This window comes from Gastrolobium bilobum, unplaced genomic scaffold (genome assembly GCF_033153095.1).
Source record: "Gastrolobium bilobum isolate Gb01-03AN ecotype WA unplaced genomic scaffold, APGP_CSIRO_Gbil_v1 utg2911, whole genome shotgun sequence".
In the NCBI taxonomy this organism is placed as follows: Eukaryota; Viridiplantae; Streptophyta; class Magnoliopsida; order Fabales; family Fabaceae; genus Gastrolobium; species Gastrolobium bilobum.
The window spans coordinates 46125-58823 of NW_026897397.1; the positions used below are offsets into that span (position 1 = coordinate 46125).

The 12699-nt window shown below is 36.7% G+C and overlaps 1 non-coding gene across 1 annotated transcript; it reads left to right on the forward strand.

Moving 5' to 3' along the window:
• Window positions 1-9377: 9377 nt before the first annotated feature.
• On the forward strand, window positions 9378-9484 carry LOC133306594 (small nucleolar RNA R71). The gene has a single exon (XR_009750925.1). It is a non-coding gene; the product is annotated as a small nucleolar RNA R71 (small nucleolar RNA).
• Window positions 9485-12699: the final 3215 nt, after the last annotated feature.

Genomic DNA, 12699 nt, shown 5'->3' on the forward strand with positions numbered 1-12699 from the left:
ATATCATAAGATAAAGGTACAATGAAGGCACTACTGTAGTTATTGGATGTCGATTCAAATTGGCAAACTAGTCAATGATAAAATGGATAAGATGGTTGAATGGTATAATCATATGTAAGATAGTAATGAGAATTGTAAAGAAATCATGATCTAGTGATCTGTATATATATACTACTAATAGTAGTGTGCTTGTGAAATCATTTGGTATTTGATATGGATGGATAGACGGAGTGGAGGTATTTTCAATGTAAGGAATATTCTACAACCACCAAGGGTGGAAGTGAGCAGGAAAATTGATGGGCTGCTCTACAATATTGAGTATAGGTTTATGTGAGCCGTAGCAGACAATGGATTAGAACGGTGACAGGATTTTGTGAGTTATTGTTGTACAACAACAAGGTGAGATTGTATGATTAGTGAATGAGCTAATGTACAACTTAATGTGAAATCATGTGATTAGTGTATGAACTAAGGTGCATAGAGTGTGGAATTATGTAGTTAGAAAAAGAGCTAATGTATAATATCAAAATGAAAAATGATAAAATTAACTAAGGAGCTGACATATAATTGTCAGTGCAAGGACTAACAGGTAATTGTCGGTACAAGGACTGAGGTGTAACTAGTTCTCTGTGATTGGATAGTTGTGTTTAGAAAATCCCTGTGTGATGGGAATTATATGTGGGAAATGTGATATAATATATTAAGAGATATGGGATGTGTACCGAACCTTGAGAAAATTCTGAATTCATGGAATATAGATTATGATATGAACCATGTCAGGTGACTAGTCAAAATAAAAGAGTAAACGACCTGTGAGAAGAATAATCAAGGAAGAATTAAGGGACTATACGTATATGTGATATGAGTATAATACTACTACTACTATGATTATGGGGGCAGCCCCATGTGGATATACAAAACATTTTTGTCGTTATATACAGGTATGATATAGACACCAAATTGACTGGGTTTATGTGTGATCTGGTGTGTACTGGGTACACGTTGGCTGTTATATACAGATATGTTATAAAATATAAATTCCTCTGTGCACTGGGTGCATGTTCTACTACTGGATAGTATGGATATCTCTGAGCGGCTTATGTGCCCGAAGTGTATAGCTATCTCCGTGCGGATTATGTTCCCGGAGACTATTATTATCTTATATGAGTAATATGAGACGAGGAAGTATCCCACATTGATCGGACTGCTAGTATAGTTGAGGTGTTTTATATAAATGCACAAATAAGAAACATTTGGGGATGCTCCTAACACAGGGGCAGCTGGTGGTAGGTTACCTATTACTGCATGGATCATAAGGGTAGATTCTCTGATCGGTGGGTCATTTACATCTGCGGCCCTTAGGACAGCAAAAGCTCAAGGGGTTTAACCTGGAGATGTTTTTACCCACTGTATTGGGAGGATTATGTCGTGTAAAGAACGCAAGATATGATATCAGGTAAATTTAAGTGAACAGTAATATATCAAATGGGATATAATATGTGAGGCGTCATGAGAAGGTATTTTGAGGTATGGTTCTGAGCACTAGGGGATCTGTATATGAGTGTACCAAGTGTGGGACATGGATTTTGGATTTCACGGAAATTGTGAAGTGATCAAGGGGTCCGTACCCTATGAGAAAGGATAGCAATTTGTTAATACTGATAATTGAGTAAATGTTTTGCTAGGAGGACTAGTGAGGAAAAAACGTGCAGTTAAGATGGTGGACTGATGGCCTTTCATAAGAAGTTAGTTGTGATGAATTAAGTGGAGATATCTAATAAGGATCAGTAACTTAAATTGTGGTGATTAAAGAAAGGTTGATAACTCGATGGAGTGCTTTGGAGTGCGGTAGTGTTACATGCTAAGTGTGAGAGATAGGTCCTTTGTGATACAAATTATTGATAAAATTTTGAAAATTGTTAAGAATGAAAGTAGTTCCATGTGATAGAACAAATATGTTTGGAAATTGCCAATGTGATGAGACTTTTAAAGGAGGATTATGATATAGTGTTTTGAGTTGGACATCCATGATTAAATGTCGATGATTATGAAATTGAGGTACCAATAAGGGGAACACATGTTTGAATTACAACATTGACATCGAATGAAAAGATAAAAATGGTTAGTTAGTGAAAGTATTAGGAATGAGACCTTTAATGCGGAAGCCATTGATAGATGTTGTGTTTAGGCTCTGAGAGGGCTAAATTGATAGAGTTTAGATGGTTAAATGACAAATAGATTAACAAGGAGTGTAAATTATAAATATGATGTTGTAGATGGAAAGATTCATGAATGGAATTGTGGGTGAAGGCCTTGAAATGACTGACCGGGAGTATGAGCTGTTGTGAGGATTGTTAGCTTCGTATCCCAAAGGGAAAAATATAGTTGTGATTATCTAAGAGATGTGGAGACATGTGACAAAGTAAAGTAAAGTATGCAAATATGAAATTTAATGTGAGTTGAGATTATTGGGTAATGTAGAGTGCCATTGAGACTAGAAGGTATGTGCTCATGTGAAAGCTAAGGCAACAGCAAAATGGTAAGATTGTAACATTAATGGAAAGGACCAGTATATTGGCGTAGTGTTGAAACAGTAGGGACAACAAAAAGAGTAAGAACTAAAGAAAGTGTGAGTTGGAAATATTCTAGGAATAATCAATAAATATACATGAGAACGATTAGAGTCTATTATGAATACAGTTAGAGGCTTTTGGGAACGACATTGGGTCAGAAGGATAGATAAAGATGAAAATGAGGTGAAATTAGACAGACAAGTTTGTAAAATGGGTATATTATGACCTACAAATTAACGAAAATGCAACCGTAGTCTATGGAAACAGTGAAAATATAGTGAATTAAGAGGCTAGATCCCCGAACTTGTCAAGTTTTGTGAAGGATTGGGTAACGAAAGATACCAAAAAAATGAGGTTATGCCTGTGACGAAAGTAAAATTGTAAATATGCACACATAAGGATGCTAGTTGAGAGTGGAAGGACGAGATTCCCTGGTTATATCCCGAGTCAGTGGACCGGTACGAGGTTAATTTTGAGGACAAAATTCTAAAAGGAGGGGTGATTATAACACCTCGCAATTCTAAATTATGTATTAAAATATTAAACATGGATTAAAGGGAAGGATTAGTGCAAATCCTGAAAATTAGGTCAAAATACAAAGGAAGGGTAAAACGGTAATTAGCCAACACGCAACCCTAAGAAGATAAAAATTGAGTAGAAGGTCTCAGATGATAAAAATAACCCTGGAAATGGATTTCGAACGAAAAATTGAGTGGTTAGGCAAGTTTCAAAAAATTCAGTGAATAGTGTTTTTACCGGGTAAAAATACCGCAGTACGATTGCACCGTAAAATGTGCCGATTGAGTTTTGAGCTCTAAGTTTTGAATACAAGTTATAAATGGTTTATAGAACTAGGGAATATGATTTCTAATAACATTTGATAGAAATAAGTAAGTTTGGGGAAGCGTGCCAACGACGCGCGCAACAACTTAAAACAACATTTTCTCCGAACGACCGGAAAACTCCGGATTCATCTGATCAAGTGTAATTAAAGGAAAATGGTTAATGTTAAGAATTAGAGTTTCTAAATAGGTTGTGAATTTATTAACGTTTAGTGGAATCGGAGGGAAATTCAAGTTAGTTTGAAATCGCGTATGGTGGCGGTGGGACCCACCCACTTAAAATCATTTAAGCCACATGTGCTCAAGCACTATTCATCATCTCCCACACCCTCCCTCTCTCTAAAAACCGTGAACCCCCCTCCTCTTTTCCATTTTCACTTCAAAATTTCATTTCACCATAACTTAGTCATTTTGGCACCAAATCCATTGATTCTTTTGGAAATCACCTTCCAAACACATTGGTGGTATCCATTAGCCTTGAAACCCTCTCATTGGTGAGATATAAACAAAAGTCAGCCATGAATTTCTTGAGAACTTTGCTGTTCATGGAGTTATTTGGAGCTTCAATGGTTTAGGGTGTCTTGGAGGAGCCTTGTGCCTAGCTTTTGAGTAAGTTTCTTCACCATTTTCACGGTTTAACATTTGGATTGAATTCATGAACCCTAAAGGGGAATTTGGTTGATTTGTGTTGTTAGAGAGCTCAAATGGAAAATGTTTGTACATGAATGTGTCTTAGAATGATGTGTAGTAGCCATAAATGCAATAAAAATTATTGGTGAAAAATATGATTTTTTAACTTAGAAAAATTTGATGGTGTCATGACTTTGGATTTGAGATTATTGTTAGGATTGTATAATGAGATTGTGGTATGGTTTTATGATGATACAATGGGATTGTATGAGGTGTGGAGTAGTTAAAATTGATTGAAATTCCTTGGTGTGGCATTGGGGTGCAATTCGGCTATTTAGGGAGAATTTGGGATTTGATGTTGTTGACATTGCTTGGATGATGTATTATGTGTTAAATGATAATTAGATGGGTTGTGTGTGAAAGAAAATGGCCTCGAAGGCCGTAGGCATGTGAGGATGAAAACAAATTTTTTCAAAAGCGGAAACACACATGCCAATCAAGATATGTACTTTAGGACGTAATGATATACCTTGTTCGTGATTAAAACTCCAAGGTGATCAATGTAAGGTTTGAAAGGGTTCAAACCCTCTAATGTTGATCCACACCACCCTACGTCAAAATGCAAGAACCCTTCTTGAAAAGCCACCAATTAAACACCACAAAGAAGGCTGGCTAGGCGTTCACTAGATGAAGGAGGAGGCAAGGTTAATGTGTTTAGATGAGTGAAATTTTCAGCTTAAAACTTCACAAAAGTGGCGCATGGAATTGATGAGAAGTGGCTAGGATATTCTTCAAAACTCTCTTAAGAAAAACCTAACAAAAGGATGACCAAAGGAGATGAGAGAGTCTAAGCATTCAAGTCAGATTTTTCACTTAAAAATCTGATCAAAGTGGCGCACACTAAGGGAGAAATAGGTGGAGTTGTTGCAATTCAAATTTTCTCAACAACCTATCTTTTAATCCTCATGAGACTAGGTCTAAACCTTGCCAAAATTCTGACCTAATGACCATCATATGGCCAGCCATATGGTGCGCCCCTTTGGTCCACAATGCAGTCCAAATACATTGAGTAGTTGCATTCAAATTTGAACCAACTTACTCACTTATTCTCTCAACCAACCAAATCTGTTTTGGAGATTATTTGGTTGACTAAATGACACTCATAACAACCCAAATCAGCGCCCCAAACAACCTTGGATGATGCTCAAATATCTCCTCTTGATACTAGGGATTTGTTCCAACAAGATCTTATCTTATCCTTTTGTTATGAAACAACTTTTCATAGCCAATTCAAATTTGAATTCAAACATTTAAATTCAAAATTCAAATTCAAATTCAAAATTTAAATATTAGATAATTAATTTAACTAATTAAATTAATTAATAATGTCTTGGACCATCCAAGCCCATTACAATTACCATGCGCCCTTTCCCTCTTAGGTGGGCTTCCAAACTTCTTCTTGGGCTAACAACCTTTATTAGGCCCAATACCTTTAATGCTATATCATCAAGACAATAAGGTGTTAGTATTTGACCCATTAGGCCCAACATAGCCACTGACATAAATGGGCTTGGACCCAACAAGCCCACAACCCTTTTAATGATAACACAGAGCACTAGCAATGCTTTGTTGCCCCAGAGCTAGTTAGGTTAATGACATGATCATCCTATTACATATATTTGGTTACTGTATGTATTTCCTTTCGTCTAGGTTAACTTCCCTTTACACCTAGGGTGAGGAAATGTATCAACCCTTGAGGTTTAGGGTAAGCTTTATTTAAAATAGGGAATCTTCAATTTACTGACTCTAAAGGCAGATCATCTCATGATCTCTTTTACTATTCATAGATTCCTGAGTCCGAGTAAATGTCATCCCGATTTCTCCGATTTACAGATAACCTAATCCCTTACAGAGATTTGACAAATTCCTTCAGCTTATCACCCTAAGCCTGTGCTCTTTCAGGACATGCCCAAAAGTATACCTATGAGTCTCCATGTTTAAGGCAGACGAGATATACAATCAAAACATGCCTTCTAGAAAACAGTCTAGGTGACAACTTATGGTCTAAGGAAAGACATACCCAAATATTAAGAGACTACTCTAATGATACTTTTGTAAGATTTCCTCATAGAGTCTCTTTGTGGGTCTGTTCAGTGCGAGCTATACCATTATAGGTCCACCCACGACTTTAGCTAAGACATCTCCATACCTGTAGCTCATGAGGTCTTTACCTTGTATCTGAATACAAGTAGATAAGTCGTGCTAGTCTTACCCGAGATTACTGATCCCCATTCTCAGTGTCTCTAGACTAGGAACATAAAATTAGGAATAAACATCTGGTATCCTTAAATCCTCATTATCGTGATCTCATCACAGATACTCAAGATATACTTATTTTATTCCAAGGGGTTTATCCAGTTAATCATATAATATATTAACAATAATATTGAGACAAAACATGAAACAGGATAAAGAGTGCTTATTATTTATATGCGACAATATAAAAAGGTCCACATATGTCCTAATCTAATCAAAAGATTGTCTCTAGGACATCCATATACTAACAGTGTGGTAGTTGGAAGGTTAGAAAACCAATGGAAAAATATTTGGTAATATTGAGTGGTTAATTGGGCCTAGAGGAAAATATTAGGCAAAGCGACGTTCTAATGACGAAAAATAAAAAGAGGCACTTGATATAGCCATTTGGTGACCTAAGGATGCCTAAGAAAATGAGAAAGAAAATTTAGAAAAATAAATTGTTAAATAAGCCTATCTTGGCCGAACCTACAAGGTGTAGGGGAGGTTTTTGACGTTTTTTGTATTTTGATAGAATTGTCGTGTATTGATGATTCGTACATGGTTGTTGTAGGTTGTCGTACGTTGATTTGAACCCCAAACCGTGAGTTCGGTGGATTGCCCTTGGTACCGGACCAAGTGGGATTGAGGTGAGTGGTTGGAACCATGCTTGTGTAATTGATAACTTGCATGTGTTGTATGAATTTTAAGTAATTGGGAATGTCTTCTGTGTAGGCATTTCTGTTATATAAAGAGCTCGGAGAATATATATTACTGGAAGCTAAGTGAAGAGAACTATACAGGTAACCTCTTGGTATTGGGGTTTGATCCCCTTGTGTGTTCCACCATACCCATCGAGGGTGATGGTAGAAAGGGTATGTAAGTAATGTAGAATAACATGATCATGCATTTATTATGTATGTTAGTGGTATACTGGATGTACCGAGTCTCTGGCCAGTAGACAGTTTTGCCTTCGGACGTTTCAGACTTCAACTAGATAGGTCTACGAGAGGGAGTTCCAGTTGACCTAGGGTCGTGGTGTGTGATCCGGATGGGATCACACTAGGAAGTCTCGGGTGTATATGGATGGGAGGGGTGCCTTGGTTGGATGTTCTAGGAACACGCCTTGGCTGCGACCTGTAGGCTTATATGCCGAGCCATTAGGCAGGACGTTGCGTGGTATTGTTATATTTGTTCATGCTATTTTGCCTAAGTCTAGATACATGTAGTTTATGACATTTGGAGACTTATGAATTATGTTGTAATTTGGAGAATTGTAATTATTGTATTTGGATCATGTGTAATGTGAAGCATATGTAATATGATGAAAGGGCAATAGGCCTATTTTAGGATTATGATTATGTGTATGATTAGCAAATGTATGCAATTGGACTTTGATGATTGAAATGTATTAAGTATTAATAAAGGAAGCAATGTGATACGTATTGTATAAGTAAGATAAATTGTGATGGGTTGTAATTGCCCCAAGGCATTGTTGGTCCTTGTGTGTGCCACCCAATAATTATTAGGTACATTTGAGGTCTAGATCACATTAGCAAATTTGGGGATTTTTGTAAAAACAAAGGAAACTCTGGCGAAATTTCTAGAAATTGGCATAATTTAGGCGAACTTCGGGAGATCATATGTCCCTCCACAGAGCTCCGACAGGGACGTTCCATACGCTATCTGGGTTGTCCTCTATTTTGTGGTAAAATTTGGTAAAAATCTGGGTTGGTAGTGGGCCTGTAGAAGGCAGGGAACGCAGACTGCCCATTTGCTCACTGCACAGGTGGCAGTTCTGGACCGGTTTTGGGAAATTAATTCCCTCTTATTTCCTTGGTCAAATTAGGTTTATGATATATAAAATTGAAGCTTGAAGTGTCTAGTTTGTTGTATAAAAATTTGAGTGTAATTAGTACAGTGGATTTTCTGCAGTAATTCGTAGAGTGAAGGATGTTTGGAGCTGTTTTGGGGTTGGCTGGCAGCTTTGTTTGTCCAACTTCAAACTGCGATATCCGGAGAAAACGAGCTCTAAATAACTCGTGTGATAGATTCCTAGAAAGGTAATTGAGTCTAGAATAACATACTAAAATATGAGGAGCGCGCATCATGCGGTTTGTCCGCAGAAAAATAAAGACTGAACCATGTTCGGATAGGTAGAAAATGTAAAAGTGAGATCTTGGCTAATGGGTTTATGGGAACCCCATAGTGACTTGTAGTAAGTAAAATAAGTTTAAAAGTAGTCTAAATAAGTATTCCACAAAGAGTTTACAGTTTCGGTCACAGCTTTTAATTATTACGCTTTTATTGTTTTAAATACTCGCGTAATAACGGAAAAAGTTTACTTGCATTTTTATAAATGAATTGCTGTGAAGCTCTTGTTTCATCTCTGAAGGCATCGGAATTTTGAATGTAGTCGAATGTTGTCTTGGATAGTTGTGCAAAAGCTTTTTCCCATTCTGAAGTGGTTCCTTGAGGTTGTTGTTGCAACGACATAGGAGGATTCAGCTGGTAATTTGATTTGTAACTCAATACAGGGTGTTGGTTAGGATTCTTCCACCCTTGATTACCATATTGATTCCTTCCTGGATTTTTCTGATTCTTTTGATCATACCAGATTCCATTGACCTCCGCTGGTGGCTTTTCAGTTGTTCTGATGTAGTCACAATCCTCAGTTGCTTGAGCTTCTTCACAATTATCACATTTAATGTTAGAATTAGAAACAGAAGAAACTTGAGAAAGATTAAATTTCTTATTAAGAGCATCTAATTTTTCTTGTTGTTTCTTGTGCATTTGTAGCATTTGTTCATTCTGGGCTAAGAATGCATCATAGCCTTCAAGCTTCATGATTCCTGATCTTCTTGGTGCAACTGGGGCTGTGGCATTGTCAAATTCTTGAGAAGCTAAGGATTCCAGCAATTCTAGCGCTTCCTCTGGAGTTTTTGTTTTCAGGGAGCCTCCTGCAGCAGCATTTACTAGTGTTCTTGTGGTGGATGTCATTCCTTAGAAAAAGAATTTTGCTTTCTCCCATGCTTCAATTCCATGTTGAGGACACTTCTTGAGTGTTCCTTTGAATCGTTCCCAAGCCTCGTACAAAGATTCACTTTCTTTTTGTTCAAAAGCAGTGATCTCCGACTTAAGCCTTGCCATCTTTGAAGCTGAGAAAAATCTAGCCAAGAATTTTCTTGCTAAGTCATCCCAATTGGTTATGCTTCCTTCAGGTAGAGACTGCAGCCAATCTCTTCCTTCATCCTTCAGTGAGTATGGAAATAGCCTGAATAAGATAGCATCACGAGGAACTCCATTTACTTTTAATGTATCATAGTAAAGTAAGAAGTTATCGAGATGACTATAGGGGTTCTCTGTGCTTCCTCCAGCGAACTATTCTTTTTGAATCAGTTGCAGCAGTGCCGGCTTCTGTTCAAAGTTGTTAGCCTCTATGTTTTGTCTAACAATGCTTGCCGTCTGTGGGACTCGAGCTGAGGTCATGTAATCCCCCAACGTCCTTGGAACGAGTTGATTATTTTCTGCCATAGGTTCCTCCTTAGGTTCCGTCGAAGTTGATGCCTTTGTTTCCTTCGCTTTCTTTGCTTTTGCTTCTTTCCTAAGTTTTCTTTCTGTCTTTTCTATCTCAGGATCAAACTGCAAGATTCGCGGGTTAAGAGTACTTCGCATAAATTAAGATTGAAAAGATGTGCAGAAAAATAGAAAAAAAGACAAAACAGAAAAACAGAAAATTTAAAGAAACGAATGCAGAAAATTTAAAGAAAAGAATGCAGAAAATTAAATATGTAGAAAAATATGCAGATTTTTTGTATGCAGAAAATGTTTTGATAGTATGCTTAAAGTGCAGAAAAATAAACGTCCAATCTAAAAGTTAATTAGTTACTTCTAATGTTGAAGAATTCGATCCCCGACAACAGCGCCAAAAACTTGTTGCGACTCGGAAAGTGCACCGATCGTGAAAGTAATAAAGTGTACCGGAGTACGAGATCGTTCCCACGAGGATCAAAATTTTCAAGCACTAGTTCGCTAATCGCGTCTTAGTTGGACAATCAAGAGTTTAGATGAAGAGAGTTGTGATTCAAAGAACTTAAAATTAAAAACAATTAAAATCATGCAATTAAGGAAATTCAGAATTAAAAGAATGAATGAAGATGTTGTTTGATTAAGAATTTAAAACAAGCGTAGTTAAGGTTTCGACTTCTCCCAATATCCTCAATATGTTATGAATTAAATAGCCAAGAATCTGTTTCTTAATATATTTCCAATCAATTCTATCTGAGTTAATTACGGCTCAATTTCTTGTTACCATAAATCTATGTAATCTTGAAAGAACTCTAGTTCCCCCGATTATTCCCCAAGAAAACATGCATTAAGATCAAGAATTATAAGATTGCATAATTACCCTATGCCTATTCCTAGATCACAAGGATTATGATAAATTATCAAGTCAGGGTTCATGCACTAACATCCCTATTGTCATACAATTCCCCAAAATCATTCTATAAGGAACAAACTCATAGAAAGCATTAAAAACAGATAATTTATTCAATTATAAAAAGAACAGGATTCAGAGACAATTTAATTCATAAACACAAAGATTCAATTGGGTTTCATCTACCCTTAACTACATAAAAGACTACTCTAGCATACTGAATTGAAAAGAAATAATAAAAAAAAAAGAACCCCAAGCCTCCACTGGTGTGATGTTGACTTGGTTCCTCAGTGTTCCAGCGCTTCGCAACAGGATTCCTCCTTGGGGTATGAATGGGGATGAATGAATTTCTGAATTGGTGTCTTGGTTCTGACCCCAAGCTTTTTATTTATAGCCATTGGAGGTTGTATCCTTCATTGGATCTCTTGTCGTATCCATATTAAATTTGTAATTGATTCTCCAATTGTTTCCTTTTTGCAATTAATATCTTGTGGATTGGTTGAGAGATTTGAGCTTTGAATCTTGTTATAATCTTCCTTCAATCTTCTCAGGAATCAGCTTTGATATATTCCCGTTTTAGTTCCATATCATAATTGGACAAATCTTCTTTAATCTCGGCAAATCTTGGTGAATCTTTGTTGTCTGGGACGTGTTTGGGCGCTCAAGCGTGTTGTTGTGCGCTTGAGCATACCAAATTGCTGAAATTGCTATTGCTATCTGCCTTGGAGAGCTCGAGTGTGCTACTGGGCGCTCGAGCATGCTCCTCGAGGTCTGAATTTGTGTATTCTTGGGCGCTTGAGCGTGCATGTGTGCGCTTGAGCGTCCTGATGTGCCCAGTTTGGCTATTTTTCCTGCTTCCAAACACTCGAGCGTCCTCTTGTGCGCTTGAGCGTGCTTTCCTGGACCTTGAATTGTAATATTTTGGTTTCCTTTTATCCATATTGAGCCGCTACTTCTTCGTCATGATTTCTTTAGCACTTTTAGCACCATTTCTTGTGGTTTTACCTTCAAAATGCAAATATTATCAAAACGTCAGCTCAATTTCCTATCTTATGACTTAAATGTATTAAAACCTTGAATTCCATGCATTCTACTATATAATTCTTGTACAATTTAGCCTAAAAACATGGTAAACCAAAGGTTTATCAAACATTCCCAGTTTTGAATATTGTTGTCCTCAATAATCAATCAGAATAAAACTAAGGGATTAGGGAGTAGGAATCTCAGAAGCATGGAATTTGGAAGGAAGGAATTTAGATTATCAGAGCATTCAGACTATAAAAATTGCTGCATCAATCATAAGATTCATAATTCATCAGAAAAAATTGCAACAAAATTATTAAGATCAGTTAGAAGAGAAATTTTACTGAAACATTCCCTCACTAGGATTTCAATTCACTCATGCTCAATTGTCTGAAAGGTTAGTGTTTCACTCGTTTCCCACTGAATCAACACTACCATAGGCTTGCTTATATTCTCGCTTTCCAAAGTATTGTGACATATCTCAAAGATCAAGAGGTATTTCTTGGGTTATAACTTGGCATGGCTAAAGCAAGGAAAATTTTGAGAAGGAGCTGCAAGATTAAAATTCAGATTTCGAAGAGGAACTTATGCACTTGTTTACTTTTTGTAAACACTTTCTTTCTTCTTTTCGGTCCATTCTTTTTCTTTTTCTTTTGAATTTTCTCTTGTTTGTCGTTATCTTCCTCAGAACAATTTTTCTTTCTTTCTTTCTTTTCACTTTGCTTCCTGAGGATTTTTCCTTTTCTTTATTTCTTTCTTACTCATTCCACTCAACCTTACTTCCTTGGCTTTTGCCTTTTTTCCTGTACTTCCACAATTTATATCATTAACAATTAACACATTTTTCTCAATTTAATATGAAATTTCAATCTCAATTAAGGTGAGGATAGTATGTGGA